This window comes from Notothenia rossii (assembly GCF_949606895.1).
Source record: "Notothenia rossii genome assembly, chromosome: 10".
Lineage (NCBI taxonomy): Eukaryota > Metazoa > Chordata > Actinopteri > Perciformes > Nototheniidae > Notothenia > Notothenia rossii.
Window position 1 is genome coordinate 27541899 of NC_136908.1, and position 17414 is coordinate 27559312.

General features: G+C 45.9%; 1 long non-coding RNA gene across 1 annotated transcript; it reads left to right on the forward strand.

Moving 5' to 3' along the window:
* The first annotated feature begins 4343 nt into the window (after positions 1 to 4343).
* On the forward strand, positions 4344 to 5268 carry LOC307022450. The gene is made up of 2 exons (XR_013803397.1): positions 4344 to 4600; positions 5085 to 5268. It is a non-coding gene; the product is annotated as an uncharacterized lncRNA (long non-coding RNA).
* The last annotated feature ends 12146 nt before the right edge of the window (positions 5269 to 17414 follow it).

Sequence of the window (17414 nt, forward strand, 5' to 3'; positions counted from 1 at the left end):
ACCATGGACATGAGACAGAAAATCCTGTTTGCTTCTCAAGAAGCTGAGTCAAACCTAAAATATGACCCAGCACTTGTTCAGAGTCTCTTCATGCATACTGTCCTGACTGGTCTACAGAACGACAATATTAAAAGTGACCTGCAGCCTCTCCTCATGCAGATAAACACTTCGGATGAGCTGCTGCTGGAGAAAGAGAACATTGTGTACACCAATGAAAAAGAGAGACAGGACAAAAAGAAACTTGCTGCCCCATCACGAGTAACACATGTGAATACAGTAAAGTCCACTGAAGTTCCGGTGGAAATGGAAAGCACCAGCAAGCAAAACACTGTTACTCTGCCCCCTGATCTGCTGTCAGAAATCAAAGGAATGCGCTCTGACATGGTGCTGTTGCAAGCCCTGAGAGCTGAGGTCTCACAAATCAGAGAAACGATCCAAACGGCCACATCTGCACCCCCACAGCATCCCTTACCAAGCAGAGAACCAGCTAATATTTCCGCCCCTTATCCTGTGTTTTCACCCCAACAACCCTCTCCCTATAGGGCTGAATTCAATGCCAACGACGTGTACCACCAGCAGCCACCAGCAGCAGTGCAGGAGTACCGACCGGCATTCCACCCTGCACGAGTGAGAGAAACGGCTCAGTTCTAACAAGGGTATGCACCGCAGCGATACTACCCAGCACCACGCCCCCGACCTAGGTGTGTTTCCTGTACTCATGCAGGCGAAGAGTACTGTCAGCATTGCTTTAGGTGTGGAAGCAGTGAACATTTCAGAGTAGGTTGTAAGGCACAGAGGGTGGAGGAATCCACAAGGCGGAGCCCTTTAAACCAGGAGGGGTTGCTCCCAGGGGACATGCAGCAACCGGCCACACAGATAAGTCCCAATCTTGTGCAAATTGTAATGAAGAGAAAAAGAGTGAGGAACTACAATACTTGGCCTGCACACAAAAGGCATTGTAAGACATACAAATGTTCAGGTATTAAGAAAGCGACACAGTCACATGACAAATCCAAGCACAAACAAAATAATGCTAAAGAAAAAACAGCTACTGTGAGGGAGTTAGTAGGAAAAAAGTGCCTCATCAGGTGTTTCCTACACAAACAGAAAACTCAGGCCCTCTGGGATACAGGCTCTCAAATTTGTGCTATAGATGAGGTATGGAAAGAAAGCCATTTAACTGATGTACCGCTAAGAGATGTAGCAGAGCTAATTGACCCTATAGACTCTTTACAAATTGAAGCGGCCAATGGCACAGAAATGCCATATGTTGGTTGGCTTGAAGTGTTCTTTACTGTAAACTTACTGCAAGTGATACCGAGTTGCTAATACCCATGCTAGTGCTAAAAGGTAACCAACAGCAGTATCCCATTATTGGCTTTAATGTCATTGAGCACCTTGTGATAGCCAGTCAGCCAGGCCAGGAAAGACATGGGGATAAAGAGAAGCTTGTGCAGGCAGTAAAAATTGCCTTTCCTCATCTTCGAAAAAACAAAGCAAAAGCCTTTATTAATGCTGTGAGTGTAAGACAGACATGTGACTATAACGTAAGAACAGCAAATGAGAGAGTTAGTGTGTCTAAACGTAGCTCCATTCAACTTGAGTATCGAATACAGGCTCCACTTTTCAAAGAGGATAAAACTCTGGTTTTTGAGCCAAATGAGAACCCACAATGGCCTGAAGGATTAGAGTTTTGTTGTACTCTTGTGTCCGTGAAGGCAGATACAGTCCCAATAATTATTGTTAGTGTGCAAAACACTACAAGTCATGACATGACGATGGCAGCAAGAACTATTATTGGAACTGTACAGTCAGTCAGATCAGTATATCCTGCAAACATATTTAAAACAGACCAAAAACCTGCTGCATCCATTCACCATGTCAACGCCCAGATCTCCAGTGAAAGCCCCCCTGTGCATGAGCAGTGGGATCCCCCTGTGGATTTGACTCACCTTGATGAACACCAGAGACAAATAGTAATTCAGATGCTAAGAGAAGAATCAGAGTCATTTTCCATGTCTAATGACAACATAGGCTGTGTAGAAAACTTGCAAATGAAGATTTCACTACAGGATGCTGAGCCAGTGTCAAGAGCCTACCGCTCTGTTCCAAAACCCTTATACAAAGAGATGAAAGATTACTTGCTGGACTTGATAACACAAGGGTGGGTTGAAAAGTCCATGTCTTCCTACTCCTCTCCAATCGTCTGCGTAAGAATAAAGGACGGAACTCTACGTTTATGTATTGACTACAGGGAGCTCAACAGGAAAACCCACTCAGATCGCCATCCCTTCCCCAGAGTACAGGAAATGTATGCTCTGGGGGGTCCAAAGGCTCCTTGTGTAAGCCCTATATGATCATTTTCTGATAACGATGAAATAGCCCCGCCTCTCTCTCCCCACGTCTCCTGCTGCTGCTGCTGGGCTGTCAGAAGAGGGGGAAGAAAAGAGAGGCAGGCACTGTTTATTAAATATTATTATACAGAGAACAGAGTCGTTATCAATTTGTTTTAAAGGTCAATAAATAACAAAGAAGACCTCTGATCGGCACTTTTCTAATTTTGTACGGAAGATTTAAACTTTAACGGACACTATTGACCGGCGGAACATTTTTTTAACGAAAACTCTGCCGCACGGTCCCCTCGTTCCTTGGAAGAGGCGGAGAGGTGGGCGTTTTTCATCTGCTGGTGGACTACCTGAGAGATATACAGCAGGAGAACACACCGTCCACCGCGGAGAATAAACAGAAGGGCAACCGTGGCAACCATGCTCCGGGGTCTTCTTCGCTGCTTTTGGTGTATTTTGTGGCGGGAGCAGCGCCACTTACAGGCCTGGCATATGTACTACAGCGTTTCCAGCATTTCCAGCGGTCTAGTGTGAACGGACACATTAATGAATCGAATGCGTGTGAACGGAAGACTTTTTTGCGCTTGTGTATGCGTTTTACCGTATGCGTCCTCGTGGGGCCGGGGTCCAAGCCAAACTATATCCGGTCACAGAGATCTGCTATTTTGAAGTAAAGTCAACACATATTGACCCTAAATATAGTCTATATTAAGAACGAGAAAAGTCTTAACATATATATCCTTTTTTGTAAACATACGACAAATGTGTGAGGGGTGATGACGTCAGAGCATCGTCCTATGTGCCAGGGCTTAGCCCCGGACAGCCCCAGCCCAATTTAACCCCTGGGTATTTGTGAGGGAGCTCCTATATGGCATTACCCCGCTGAAGCTGAAAGTTTAATATATTTCATAGTTCAAAGTTTTGTCAAGTGTTTTGTTTATTGGTCAAATACTGGTTTCTAATGGTTTCTGAGGAGTTTTACTGGAATGAAGGAGCACAGAGTACAGAAGCAACAAAGCAGCATACTGCATTAAACCTGACCTTCACAGAGAGGTTGAAGTTCATGTGGAAAGGAGGCTTCAGTAGTCTGTCTGCACTCTGTTTAGTTGTGCTATCTTACAATCAATATGGTAAAGGTGAGGTAAAGTGTGTCGCCAATGTAACCGGTTAGAACTCAAAGTTGCGATGAGGTCTTAAAATGTATGGAAAGGGTCTTAAAAAAGGTCTTAAAAGTTATTACATTTGACCTCAGGATTCCTGCATATACCCTGGAACAGCTACTTTGAGGACAGCTACGTTGAGGATCTACCTGTGGAGAATGCTGTCCCATCACCTGCTCAAAGTGACACCAGTAGTAAGGAGCTTCAGGGGCATCGACGACAATGCAGACGGCCAAAGGTCTTCACATATGATAGGCTTGGCTCACCAGCCTGCTACAACATAGAAGCACCACCTCTGCATACAAACTTAAAGGTGCCATGGACACACACTGTACCGCCATACCACTTTCAGCAGTACTATGGATATGAGGGTAGTGACATTGCACACCATTGAACTGAGTAAATGCACATACATTACACTCAAAGAACACATAAAAAGGAAAATGGACGGCAGAGTTCACATTCAAAGTGACTGTTGACATGAGATACATTTATGGGCTGTGTCTTCACACAATAATACCATTTACATGACACTGTTGCAGTCAATCATATCTCACTCACCTGTTTTAAAGGAGTGTAGTTCACCTGGACATGCTGCACAAGCAGAACTGTTAACAAGGTAGCAACGGACTATGTTGAAACTATAGAGAGGTGAAGTCCCGCCCATCTACTTCCGACCCATGGGACCCCGGAAGCGGAAAATTATACATTGAAGTCAATGGAGAGAGAAAAGTCATCTTTCGATCCCGTTTGAATTGTGCCACGAATGACACATATGATGTCTGTCAAATTAAAAGAACATTTTGCAAGTCAAAAAAAATTAAATGTGTCGTAAAACTGTGAAGTTACACATGTTTTTGTGTGAAACCGCTCAGTGAACTACAGGTCTCTGGTCTCGCACAATAAGCGTCACCATCACAAAGATGTCCGTCACGTTAGCAAATTTCACCTGTTTCTTTCAGGATAAGGCGAAAAAGTATAAAACGAGGTGAAAATCACTACAAGTCTGGGCATGTTGAGAGCTGTACATACACGAAAGGGGAGTTAGTCGGTTCTGTAAGAGCCAGCATGCGGGACCGGCTTTACAAGGTTTCGGTGAGTAATATGAGTGCAATGTTTAACGTTAATGTCAGCTAGCTAACATTAGCTAACAAGGTACACTAACGTGTTTTGTTTAAGCAACTAGTTTTCTCCTTAAGAACTTCGTGGTCTCTGTGTATGCTGTGGATAACATTAGTGTTCACAAGAACAAGATACACTCCCGTGTTTTGCTTTAGTTGCTCTTCAGATTGAAGCGGCCAGTTTTATATCGACTATATGTGTGATCTCCTTTTTACATCTCGTTGTGTCATTTGAGTTTATTTGCTGTGTGTAGATTCAAGGATTTTGGTTATCTTGTCAATTTGTTTGGTTATCTAGGCACAGCTGTGTGTGACTCCCTCTGGTACGTTTTTATGTGTTTTTACTAATGTAGAGAGCATTGATTAATTCATAAACTACACACTGACTCTAGATCCTGACCAAATCCTTTTTTGTTGATCAAATGTTTTTCAAAAATGTATTGTATATTATATAACAGCTGCACATCACAGACCGGAGTCTCTGCTACTGTGGACCACGAAGGAGGCGATCATCATCCCCATCCCCAAAGACCCTGCATGGCATGGAAATCTCCTCCTCCTGGAACAATTCTACACCCAGCATATGCTCCCTGTGTTGGCCAGTAGAGCGGAGGACATTTAAATAAACATACTCTTAACACCCTCAGACTCTGCATTGTGTTTCGTATGTGTGATGGGGTATTATGCAGAGGGGAGGAAAACAGGACACAGCAGATTGGGATTGTGGTGGAGATGCTGAGCAGTTATTTAATTGTTGCATGTAATTATTATTATACTGCGTGCTTCTTAGTTATTCCATCTTTTGCTGTAACATGGATCTTTATGTAACTCTATATTTACTTGTTATCTACCATACTTCCTTCTACATCATACACCATCATTATACAGGTGTATATAGGATATATATATATATATTTGTATACATATTTGTAAATTGTATAATTGAATTTTTCGTATTTGGGATTTCTCTTTTGTTCACTCAAATACACTTGGCCCTTTCTCTTTTCCATGTGGAAAATGGCAGCTGCATATTCTGCTTTTCTCATCTGGCTCCCTGTCTGCTCGTCTACAATGAGAAAATTATATAATGAATTACTAATAATAATTTAAACCTGTTATTACCAATATTTCAAAAATTCTTCATGTAAACTTAAGAGCACAGCTGTATGTTGAGTATCAACTTTGCTTGGTTCATCTTACTGGGGGGCAGCTATATGGATGTCGGTGCAGTCCAAAATAATTTTGAAGTTGAAGGCAGAATGAATTTAGTATTGACTCAGAATGAAGCACAACTTCATGTCATGCAATACATTGACTTTATTTGTAATTGTGTAAAAAAATATGAGCATTGATTAGCAAGCAGGACCTGCAGGAACAGAGAATGTTGATGGATGGAGCTGGGAAGAGAGAAGAATAAAGAAAACAGATCAACTTTATTATCGGATATTAAAAATTCAATTTCAAAACAAGTTGCCGCTCCTACAGTTTTCTATTATGTAAAGATGATTTCACATGACCAATGCAAAATATCACACTCAATACATGTGTGTCTCTGGGGGGCGCATTGTGCCTTTGATGTATATAAATAATATACCATAACCAAATACTATTACGTACAGTGGAAATCAGTAACAACACTTTAAAATAACAACACTGAATAATTATCTCTTTTAATAATTTTCTCTCAGTAATCACTCAACTACAGTCTTTCCAACAAACAGATTGACTCACTCTCACTATCATCACAATGAAACACGTCCAGAAGAATGTCATGCAAAGCTTCCTTCCTTCGACTCTCCCTGAACTGCCTGATCTTTTAATGTTCAATGTTAACCATTTGTGCAGATAGCATTAAGTAGAAAAGATCGCTGATGCTAATGTGGCGTTAGCCTACCTCCCGCCCCCTTAGCACCTGGTGGAGGGGGCGATAGGCTACTCTTCAAATGTTTCACAAAATACTTACCATCATGACTACTCTTACTGTTTAACATTTTGGTTTACTTCATGTTAAGGCTAATACAAATGACAAGAATAAGTAATGTAATTTAATGCTAACTAACATGCTCGCTAGTAGCTAGGTAGCTAACTTGACTATGTTCCATTCCATCATTATAAAGATGACCTCGATTCAGACGAGTGAAGGCGGGAGCTGCGTAGTTGTATTTCTTCACTTTTCTCATTCATTATTTCCCTTTTTAAGGGTACAACATACAGTATGCACAGCCGTTTGCTGTTTAATCTGATGGGAAATATATAATTCAAAAGAGAGAAAAAAGCTTATTAAACTAGACGAACGCTCAATACAGGCGATGACGTCACGTTTGCTCGTCCCCGCGAACAGGGCTTCAATCTACGGCAAGGCTTCAATCTACGGTACAACACCGGTACCGGTGCACCCTCCCTCTCTCCCACGCTCACTCGCACTTTGGCTTTGAGCTGCGGGCGCCAGGCAAATGAAACGTGTAACCGGGGTGAAAAGGGTGTTACATTTACTTAATTATGAATATTGTTACATCAAGGCCGAAAATTAGGATGAGCCCCAACGGTCATAAATGTTTTTTTCCCTCCCAGAACTACCAGCGCAGCGCCCCCCAGATCTGGCACCCTAGGCGACCATCAACGTCAGTGCTATGGGTTGGCCCTGAGTTCATATGCAACTCGCATATATCTTTCTCTCTCTCTTCTCTCTCTTCTCAAGATTCTCCCTCCTCTCTCTCTTCTCTCTTCTCTCTCCTCTCTTTTCTCTCCTCTCTTTTCTCTTTTATCTCTCTCTCTCTCAATGTTGGTACGCAAATGCGCCTTTTTTTCAAATGACCCGGGGCTCTTTTTTTGGAGGAGGTGCGCATGCGCACCTGCACACAAGTTATGTGCAGCCCTGATTATAGACCTACATCACTTAGCAACAGCTGCACATGCCCACACGCTAACTATGGGTCTTACAAACCTACATAACATTACAAATAGTCAGAAAATATTATTTACAATATTAATAAAACTATGAATTCAATTTTAACTGATTGACAAGGCAAAACACTGAACAGTGGCAGCAGCATTAAAGGAAAAATATCGTCTTACCTGTTTGGGCTTCACAAAACCCCAAATGTAGCCTTCCTCTCTGGCACTAATGAAGATCCTCATTAGAGCAGATACATCCACATTGTCCAAAATGTTACTATGTGTAACAGGGACATGTAACAGGGACAGTTATGTCTCATTTGTATATAATATATTATGTAAATATGTCTATATAATTACACAAAATCTGTGTTTATTCTTGTTTCATCTTGTGTTAATACCTGACGCAGTAGGACTCACATCAGTATGTGGAACTATAATTTTAGCGTGTACCCCTACGTTCCTTATGTATGTGACACTGTTCCCCTTTTTTTCGCGGGGTTCATGCATCGTTCTCCCCTTTTGATACTGATCTCTGTGGGAGAGGTAGGCGGCTCTTCAGCCAGAAGCAATTTCCGTGTTTTAGTGTCGACTTTATGCACTTTAAGTTACTTTTTATTACTTATTTTTGTTGTAGTGTCTCACGGGTGTTCACAATGTATTTCTGTGTTGTTTAATTTGTATAGGGGCACGTTAAAGAGAGTACTGACTGGAGAAATGTTTTCTTTCTGTCGCTGTTTCGTCAGGTATGTTGTGTTACTTTTTACGTTATGCCCTTTTGATACTGATCTCTGTGGGAGAGGGGCACGTTAAAGAGAGTACTGACTGGAGAAATGTTTTCTTTCTGTCGCTGTTTCGTCAGGAGTGAAAATAAATGTACATCCTGAATGAAGCTACACGTCTGGGTCGTCGTCTTTCTACACAACACAACGCAGAGTCAGACACAGCCGGTTACACTTGGTGCCGTGACGACCCGTTGTATCCGCGACCAGCGCCGTCTGGTCCCCGGGGTAAAGCTGCTGCCCACCGGCGGGAAGAAGGAAAGACTGGAGTGTGTGTTTTTTTTTTTTTCCTCTTTTTTTTTTTTCCCCCTCTCTTGCTGCGACGGCAGGTGCGTTAAAGGGACAGTGTACATATTCAAATTGAGAGATGCACTGAGTCTGAGAGGACACTTATCACTGAGTATATCTGTTTATCTGTGTTTTATCATTTTATTTTATTTTAGTGTTTTATCTCTTGTGGGTGGCTTTGAACTGTGTTTTGATTGCTTTGTGGGATTTTTTTGTTGTTGTCATTAACAATATGGATGTTAGTGGGCATGATGTCACATTTGGGTTGGGGAGGGGCCAGCGACTTAAAGGTAGTGAAAGATTTGGGTTCGCTAGTGATTTCAACCCGACATTAACACCTGCTGCAAGCTCCACACCTATTATGCAGCCAGACCGTAAACTTACACAAGTAGTATCTGTTGAAGCTTTTGGGGAAATGATAACAAGTTTGGCTAAACAGATAGGTGAGAACATATCAAGCACCATGCACCAGCCCAGTGCTGCCCAGCCTCAGTCTCCCACCAATCCACACCCGTCCCACCAGGCTGATTTGTCTCAATTGAAGGTTGTGGTGCAGTCAGACACCAAGGCTCCGCCTTACTTCAGGGGTGATCGTGCTGATGTATTTTCTATTCATGAATGGGAGGACATGATGAGATGTTACCTGAATAGAGTGAAATGTGACACTCGCGTAGAAAGGTTTGATCTGATTATGTCAAGACTAACAGGTAAAGCCAGGGATGTGGTGAAAGTGTCAATCCGCAGCCGACCTGACTTGAGTGCGACCGACCTGCCCACAGCTGTGTTTGACATATTAAAGGGTAACTTTAGTGAGCTGTCATACTCTAACTTGCCCATGAAAGATTTTTACGGCACTGTTCCACGTGCTGGTGAAAGTGCTATGGACTATTGGATACGCCTTAACAAGTCAATAGATGCTGCGGACGAGTGCCTCCGGAGGCGAGGTAAATGTGTAGATGACCCCAGTGCAGAAGTGGTCTTGATGTTCATTAATCACTGTCCTGACCCCAGTCTCGCCATATCATTCCAACTGAAGGCACCTGAGCGGTGGACCACGGCTGAGGTTCAGGAGCGTCTGGACGCCCATATGAGAAATGTGAGAAAAACAGCAGCGCAGTCTCATAATGTGGTGGGTCTGTCAGTTTATAGTCAGAGCCCTGTGACTGATTCTTTTCGCCCTGTCAATCTGGGGATGTCTCAGGCCTCATTAGCGCACCAACCAGACCCCCCTCCCAACTCTCTACCGGCCACTGCCCTTGCTTACAGTCAGCCTCAGCCAGACCATGCTAGGGTGAGTCCCCAAGTGTCCCCCTTATCCCTGCCTCTCTCTGCTGTCTCTGACCCAGCCCCTACCACCGTCAACCCACCTACTACCGACGCTGGTGTTCAACAGGTAGTTGCAATGTTTGACAGAGTTCTGGCTATGTGCAACGCTTCCCTTACAACCAGTCAAAGGCCAGACTACCATCAGCCAGGTAACCACCAACAAGCCCACCGTCAGAATGGTCAGCCAGGCAACCACCAACAAGTCCACCGTCAGAATGGTCGACCCCGTTACCAGCAGGCATCTGAGTCCTTTCCATGCAAGGTTTGTGGCTCCAGGGACCATTCAACCCATGCACACTGCAGGCTTTACAGATTATGCCTTAACTGCTTCAGTCCTGGTCACATAAGAAATCAGTGCCCACAGGCCTCTCCTTCCTCAGCCATGCCACCTTCTCCCTCCAATGCTGGTTTAAACTAGCCCGCCCGTGCAGTGAGAGGGATAGCATGGGCGGCACTAGTGACACCCTCAGTGAGGAAAATGACTTAAGATCAACATATGTGAACTGCTGTAGTAATCTTCCTGATGACAAAACTGTGATTGCTGTGGGTTCACATAGAGTTGAAGGAGCCAATGACTTGTTTTATACCCCAGTGTTAGTAGGGGGTCAGTCAACTTTAAGGGGGATGCTTGATTCAGGGAGCATGTCATGCACACTCAGCGAAGAGGCAGAGTCCAATCTTAGAGCTGCTGGTGTCCTCCCTTGTCCTCAGCCTGTGCCAGAGAAGGTGGTCCTAGTTGGCTGTGGTGGCCTTATGACACAACCCAGATGTATCTATGACCTGGAGATTGAGGTTTACGGTTCTAAATTCATTGTGCCAACTTTCCTTGTCCCAGGGCAGAGAGACGAACTCATTATTGGTAGCAACGTCATCAGGCCCATATTACAGAGGATGAAGTCTGATGAGAAGTACTGGGAGCTCATCCAGTCCAACACCTCAGACCCCGACTGTGAGCAGTTTCTTCAGTTGCTCAGCTGCATCACTCGTTGGTCTGGTCCTGAACTGCCTGACAAGGTTGGCACGGTCAAGCTACGGCAAGCTATCACTCTAGCACCACAGAAGGAGTATCTGGTGTGGGGAAAGCTACCTGGCAGTGTTCCTGTGTCCCCTGGGAGCACTGTCATTGTGGAGCCCACCTCCTCCCGTTCAGCCCCCAAAGACATTATTGTGGGACGGGTTGTGGCACCCATGTGGGGAGATCGTTGGGTCCCTATGAAGGTCCTTAACCCAACCAAGAGTCCCGTGACACTACGCCGCAATGCTAAAGTGGCCGATGTGTTTACTTGTGTCGCGATGGAAGACCTTCCCCTCTCTCAGGGTGTGAATAGGCCACAGACCAGTCAGGCAGCTGACCCTCCTCCCAACTCAGATGCCAGCTCTACCCACACTCAGCAGCTTAAAGACTGTGGATTGGCAGACATCGACCTCGAAGGCTGTGCGGTGTCAGATGAATGGAAAAAGAGACTCTCTGAACTGTTGCTCACTTACCAGGATGTCTTCTCCAAAGACAAGCTGGACTGTGGGGAAGCGAAAGAGTTCGTCCACCGGATTCATCTCACTGATGATCACCCCTTCAGGCTACCCTATCGCCGTGTCCCTCCAGCACACTATCACAAACTGAGAGAGGTGCTGTCTGAGATGGAGTTGAAAGGCATCATCAGTAAATCAGTCAGTGAGTATGCATCGCCGCTGGTCCTTGTCTGGAAGAAGTCAGGAGAGTTAAGGATCTGCACTGACTTTCGCTGGCTTAATGCCAAGACCGTCAAGGACGCCCACCCGCTGCCTCACCAGGCCGACTGTCTTGCTGCCCTTGGTGGAAACGCCTTTTTCAGCACCATGGATCTCACATCGGGGTTCTACAACATCCCCCTCCATGAGTCTGACAGGAAGTACTCGGCATTCACAACACCCTTAGGCCTGTATGAGTACAACAGACTTCCCCAAGGTCTTTGCAACAGTCCCGCGTCCTTTATGCGGATGATGATGAGTGTGTTTGGTGATTTGAACTTCTCCAGCCTCCTCTGTTATTTGGACGACCTGCTTGTCTTTGCTCCATCCGAGGAGGAAGCCCTGAAACGGCTGGAGACTGTCTTCTCGCGGCTCAGAGCCAACAACCTGAAGCTGTCTCAGAAGAAGTGCTACTTCCTTCGCAGGACTGTGGGGTTTCTGGGTCACGTGATAGACAGCAGTGGCGTCTCAGTCGACCAAGAGAAGGTGAGGGTCATCTCAGCTTTCGGGAAGGAGGATCTCATGAACGACGACGGTTGCACCCCATCTCAGCGGAAGGTCAGGTCTTTCCTCGGGATGGTGCTGTATTATCAACACTTCATTCCTGGCTGTTCTTCCATCGCAAAGCCACTCTACGCCTTAACTGCAGGGCAGAAGAGGAAAGCCAAGGGCTCTTTCGGTCGGAGAAGAGCTGGCACCTTTCGAGAACTGACTCCTCAGGATTGGACCCCTGCCTGTGAGAAGGCATTTGATGATCTGAGACACGCACTCCTCAACAGCGTGGTGCTGGCACACCCAGACTTTGATAGGCCTTTCATCCTCTCCACCGATGCTTCCCTTGATGGTCTGGGTGCTGTACTGTCCCAAATTTCTGCTGGTGAGGAGAAGGCAAGACCCATCGCCTTTGCAAGCAAAACTCTCAGTCGCAGCCAGCTCAATTATCCTGCACACAGACTGGAGTTCTTGGCTCTAAAGTGGGCGGTTTGTGAGAAGTTTAGCCACTGGCTCAAGGGTCACAGATTCACCGTCTGGTCAGATAACAATCCTCTCACATATATCATGACCAAGCCGAAACTTGACGCCTGTGAGCAGCGGTGGGTTGCTAAGTTGGCTCCGTATTCCTTCGAAATCAAACATATTCCCGGCAGGTTGAACGTGGTGGCGGATGCCCTCAGCAGAGACCCTTTCGTGAAACCTTTGAGGGAACGGTTGCTGCGTGAACCCTACTTGGAGCTACTGGACCAGGTCTGTGACGTCAGTGATGGGTCTGTGCAAGATGCCTTCCGCCTCACCTGCCAACCACAGTCACTGGAGGGTCCATCTCACTCTGACGCCATTGAAGGTTCAATGTCTGAGGATGAGGTCTCTTCTCTTCTTTCCTCCTTGGACGAGTGGGACTCTGCTCCTAGGCAGCGTGCAGCCTCCCTGGTTGATCACCTCACCAACTTTGAACCACCTGGCCAGGACACGTTGCATTCCCTATCTCTTTCTGAGCTGCAGTCACACAAGCAACAGGACCCAGTAATTTCCAGGGTCGCTCTCTATGTCGACAGGAAGCGCAGGCCTTCCAGACGGGAACGCTACAATGAGAGTCAGCCGACTCTGAGAGTCAGCCGACTCTGAGAGTCTTGAAGCAGTGGGAAAAACTGACTCTTCTGAATGGCGTCCTCTACAGGGTCACGAAAGATCCCTTGACTAGACAGAAGAGGTCCCAGTTCGTGGTGCCGGAGTCGCTAAAGGCAGATGCATTATCTGGTGTTCACGACCATGCTGGCCATCAAGGTCAGCCCCGCACACTGTCTCTGGCCCGCCAGCGTTTCTTCTGGTACGACATGGAGAAGGATGTCCGCAATCATGTGAAGCACTGCCACAGATGTGTTCTCAGCAAGACTCCTGAACCTTCCGCAAGAGCCCCACTGGAGAGCATTAAGACCTCTGCCCCTCTGGAGCTTGTGTGCATCGACTTCTGGTCAGCTGAAGACCGTCACAACAAGTCTGTGGATGTTCTTGTGATCACCGATCACTATACAAAGTTGGCACATGCTTTCCCCTGCCAGGATCAGACAGCTAAGAGAGTAGCCAAGAAGCTGTGGGACAACTTTTTCTGTGTTTATGGCTTCCCTCAGCGCCTTCATTCTGACCAGGGAGCAAACTTTGAAAGTGAGCTGATTGCTGAGCTCTTGCAGTTGTCAGGGGTTGACAAGTCCCACACCACACCTTACCACCCTATGGGGAACGGCGGCACAGAGAGGTTCAACCGCACCCTGGGCAACATGTTGAGGTCTCTACCACTTCGCTCCAAACAGAAGTGGCCGCAGATAATACAGACAATGACTTTCGTGTACAATTGCACTGTACATGAGACCACTGGGTTCGCGCCCTTCTATTTGATGTTCGGGAGAATCCCAAGGCTGCCAGTGGACCTTCTGTTCAGGAATGTACTTCATGATGTGACTGTGTGTGACTACAATGCCTACGTGAAATCCCTCTTGGAAGACCTGCACTGTGCCATGGCACTGGCCCAGAAAAACTGCACAGCGGAGCAGAGACATCAGAGTGACCAGTATAACAAACGGGTCAGGGGCCAACCTCTGTCTGTCGGTGACCAGGTGCTGCTGGCGAACAAAGGCGCCAAGGGAAAATGCAAGCTTTCTGACAAGTGGATGCCTGTTGTGCACACTGTGGTGGCCTCAAAACCAGCCCTCCATATCTACCGGATCAGGGATCCAGAGGGACATGAGCGTGTTGTTCACCGAAACCTGCTGCTGCAAGTCAACTTCCTTCCGCTGGAGGAGGCCTCGGATGGTGAAGATGATGCTCCTGTGCCCGCACCTACCCCTAGCATGACCGATACCGCTCCGGCATCTGATTGGCATGGGACAGAGGTGTCCGAGTTAGACACAGCAGCTGCAACAGCTGGGCCATCCCTAGCTGGTTCCCTCTCGGATGTTGACGGGGAGGATGGCCGCACCGCCTCATGGGTCCTTGAGCAGTCCCCTTTTGATGACTCTGTTCATCCAGACCACCCACCACCTCCTTCTGTGTTGGTCACCCCCGTTTCTAGTGACCCTGCAACTGCTGTAGAGACCCCAATGGCTTTCCCAGCTCCTCTGCCACAACGGCCCCCTGCCAATAAGCGTCAAGCATCACATGTAGATGGCCAGGTTACCTCACGATTCGGCAGAGTCATTAGACCTGTGCGCCGCTTCATTGAGTCCATGGCACAACTTGAGTCCCTTCTTGAGGGTTGAGATAAGGCCGCGTGCTGTTATTAATGTGTGAAATGTGGCGTGTTAGCCATTATTTGTGCTCTGGTGATATACTGCTGTATTGAGCCTTTTTTTTATTTTATTTTTCGCTCATCCACATCGTTTGGCCAGGGTGTGGGGTGTAAACTGCACCTCACCTTGTCTGTAGAGTACTGTGGGTTCTTGCTGGGCCCAAGCGAGTCCCTCATTCTCTTATCCTTTAGGTAGGAAGCTCTTATTGCTGTTTCATATGGTTTTGTTGCTTGTTGTAATGGCCAGTGTGTTTATATGTGGATTGTTTTGCGACCCAGAATTTTGCATAATTCTAGCGGGGTGAGTGTAACAGGGACAGTTATGTCTCATTTGTATATAATATATTATGTAAATATGTCTATATAATTACACAAAATCTGTGTTTATTCTTGTTTCATCTTGTGTTAATACCTGACGCAGTAGGACTCACATCAGTATGTGGAACTATAATTTTAGCGTGTACCCCTACGTTCCTTATGTATGTGACACTGTTCCCCTTTTTTTCGCGGGGTTCATGCATCGTTCTCCCCTTTTGATACTGATCTCTGTGGGAGAGGTAGGCGGCTCTTCAGCCAGAAGCAATTTCCGTGTTTTAGTGTCGACTTTATGCACTTTAAGTTACTTTTTATTACTTATTTTTGTTGTAGTGTCTCACGGGTGTTCACAATGTATTTCTGTGTTGTTTAATTTGTATAGGGGCACGTTAAAGAGAGTACTGACTGGAGAAATGTTTTCTTTCTGTCGCTGTTTCGTCAGGTATGTTGTGTTACTTTTTACGTTATGCCCTTTTGATACTGATCTCTGTGGGAGAGGGGCACGTTAAAGAGAGTACTGACTGGAGAAATGTTTTCTTTCTGTCGCTGTTTCGTCAGGAGTGAAAATAAATGTACATCCTGAATGAAGCTACACGTCTGGGTCGTCGTCTTTCTACACAACACAACGCAGAGTCAGACACAGCCGGTTACATATGGACATGCATCAAAGTCAGATTTGTCAGTCTCTTCTGTGTCATATTACTCTAGTTGGAGTAGCTGGTGGTCCACTCTTTTTATTGGGTTGTTTTTTGGAGAAAAAAATCCCAAATCCTTTTTTGCGCCATTTAAAAAAGTTTTCACTCTGCAGTGTGTGTGTCGCGTCAATTATGTCACTATCCCTCGACCTACGACCTAGATGACTCGGATTTTATTTATTTGGAAAATAAATTCAAGCCACCTGACTGATACAAATATATACTACGACTATTATATGCTACTGTATACAGCTAATTTTATTTTAAGTAAAATCCTAACTATTTTATGTAGTTTAATCATTTTTATTTAGGTGGTCACTCAGTTTTTCAAATGTACACCACTCGCCAACAGGGGGTGCTGCACCCTTACTTCCCGCGACTATGGTCTCCCACTCTTGATGGAAATGGTAGGCCTTCGGTTTTTTCGTCGATGGCCCTGCCTTACTCATTGTTTATCTCCAAACTGTGCAGTAGATTAAGGAAGGAGAAAAGGTAAGGCTGAGTGTGCCCGCGAAACTCTGCGGAGTATCGCGGATTCGCGGCTGAGAAAAGAAAAAGCTGATTGAGTATATGTGTGTGAGGAGCTCCACAGATTGGTCCATTTGGACCAATCGTTACGTCACTTGGTACCAGGAAGAAAAAAGAAAATCTCTAACGAGGCGTTCTGGGGCAGCATAGACAGGTCTTTTCTGTGTCAGAGTTTTACTCGCGACAGGGTGTACTTTGAGGGTTTTTGACTCTGCAGACCGTTTTCATGCATAAAAACCTTTGTAACACACAAGGGGACGAGTAATAACCGGAAAAGCATGACATGGGACCTTTAAAGTATTATGCATAGCGCAATCATTCGAGCGTAGTTGTTGGTATTGAAAGTCCCACGCCAACAGTGCAACATACAATATACTTAAAACATAGAAATAATTAAGTTAAATAGTGCAAAACATTTTTTGCAAGTCATACAATGGTGCAAGTTGTATTATAGTTATATGTGGTGAGATTGAACTAGATATGTGATATAGTTTTTAAACACAGCTTGACACTTTCTCTGGATAGCATCTAGGAAGCACGAGCAGAAGGTTTCTCTCTGAGCATGTTAGCTCCCAGAGGGCTGATGAAAGGCAGCGAGCAGTAGCTCTCACAAAGCCACTGGGCCGTATAGAAGTGTGACACTGAGGCAGAGAGCTGCGTGAGTTGTGTCTTCAGAGGAGACGCTGGAGACATTCAGGCAGCCATCTGCAGCCATACTTCTTCATCTCCTTTAATCAAAGCATCCCGGCCTCACCTCCCTCTCCTCTCTCACCTCCCTCTCCTCTCCCACCTCCCTCTCCTCCCTCTCCTCCCTATCCTCCCTCTCCTCCCTCACCTCTCTTACCTCCCTCTCCTCCCTCTCCTCTCTCTCCTCTCTTACCTCCCTCACCTCCCTCTCCTCCCTCACCTCCCTCACCTCCCTCTCCTCTCTCACCTCCCTCACCTCCCTCT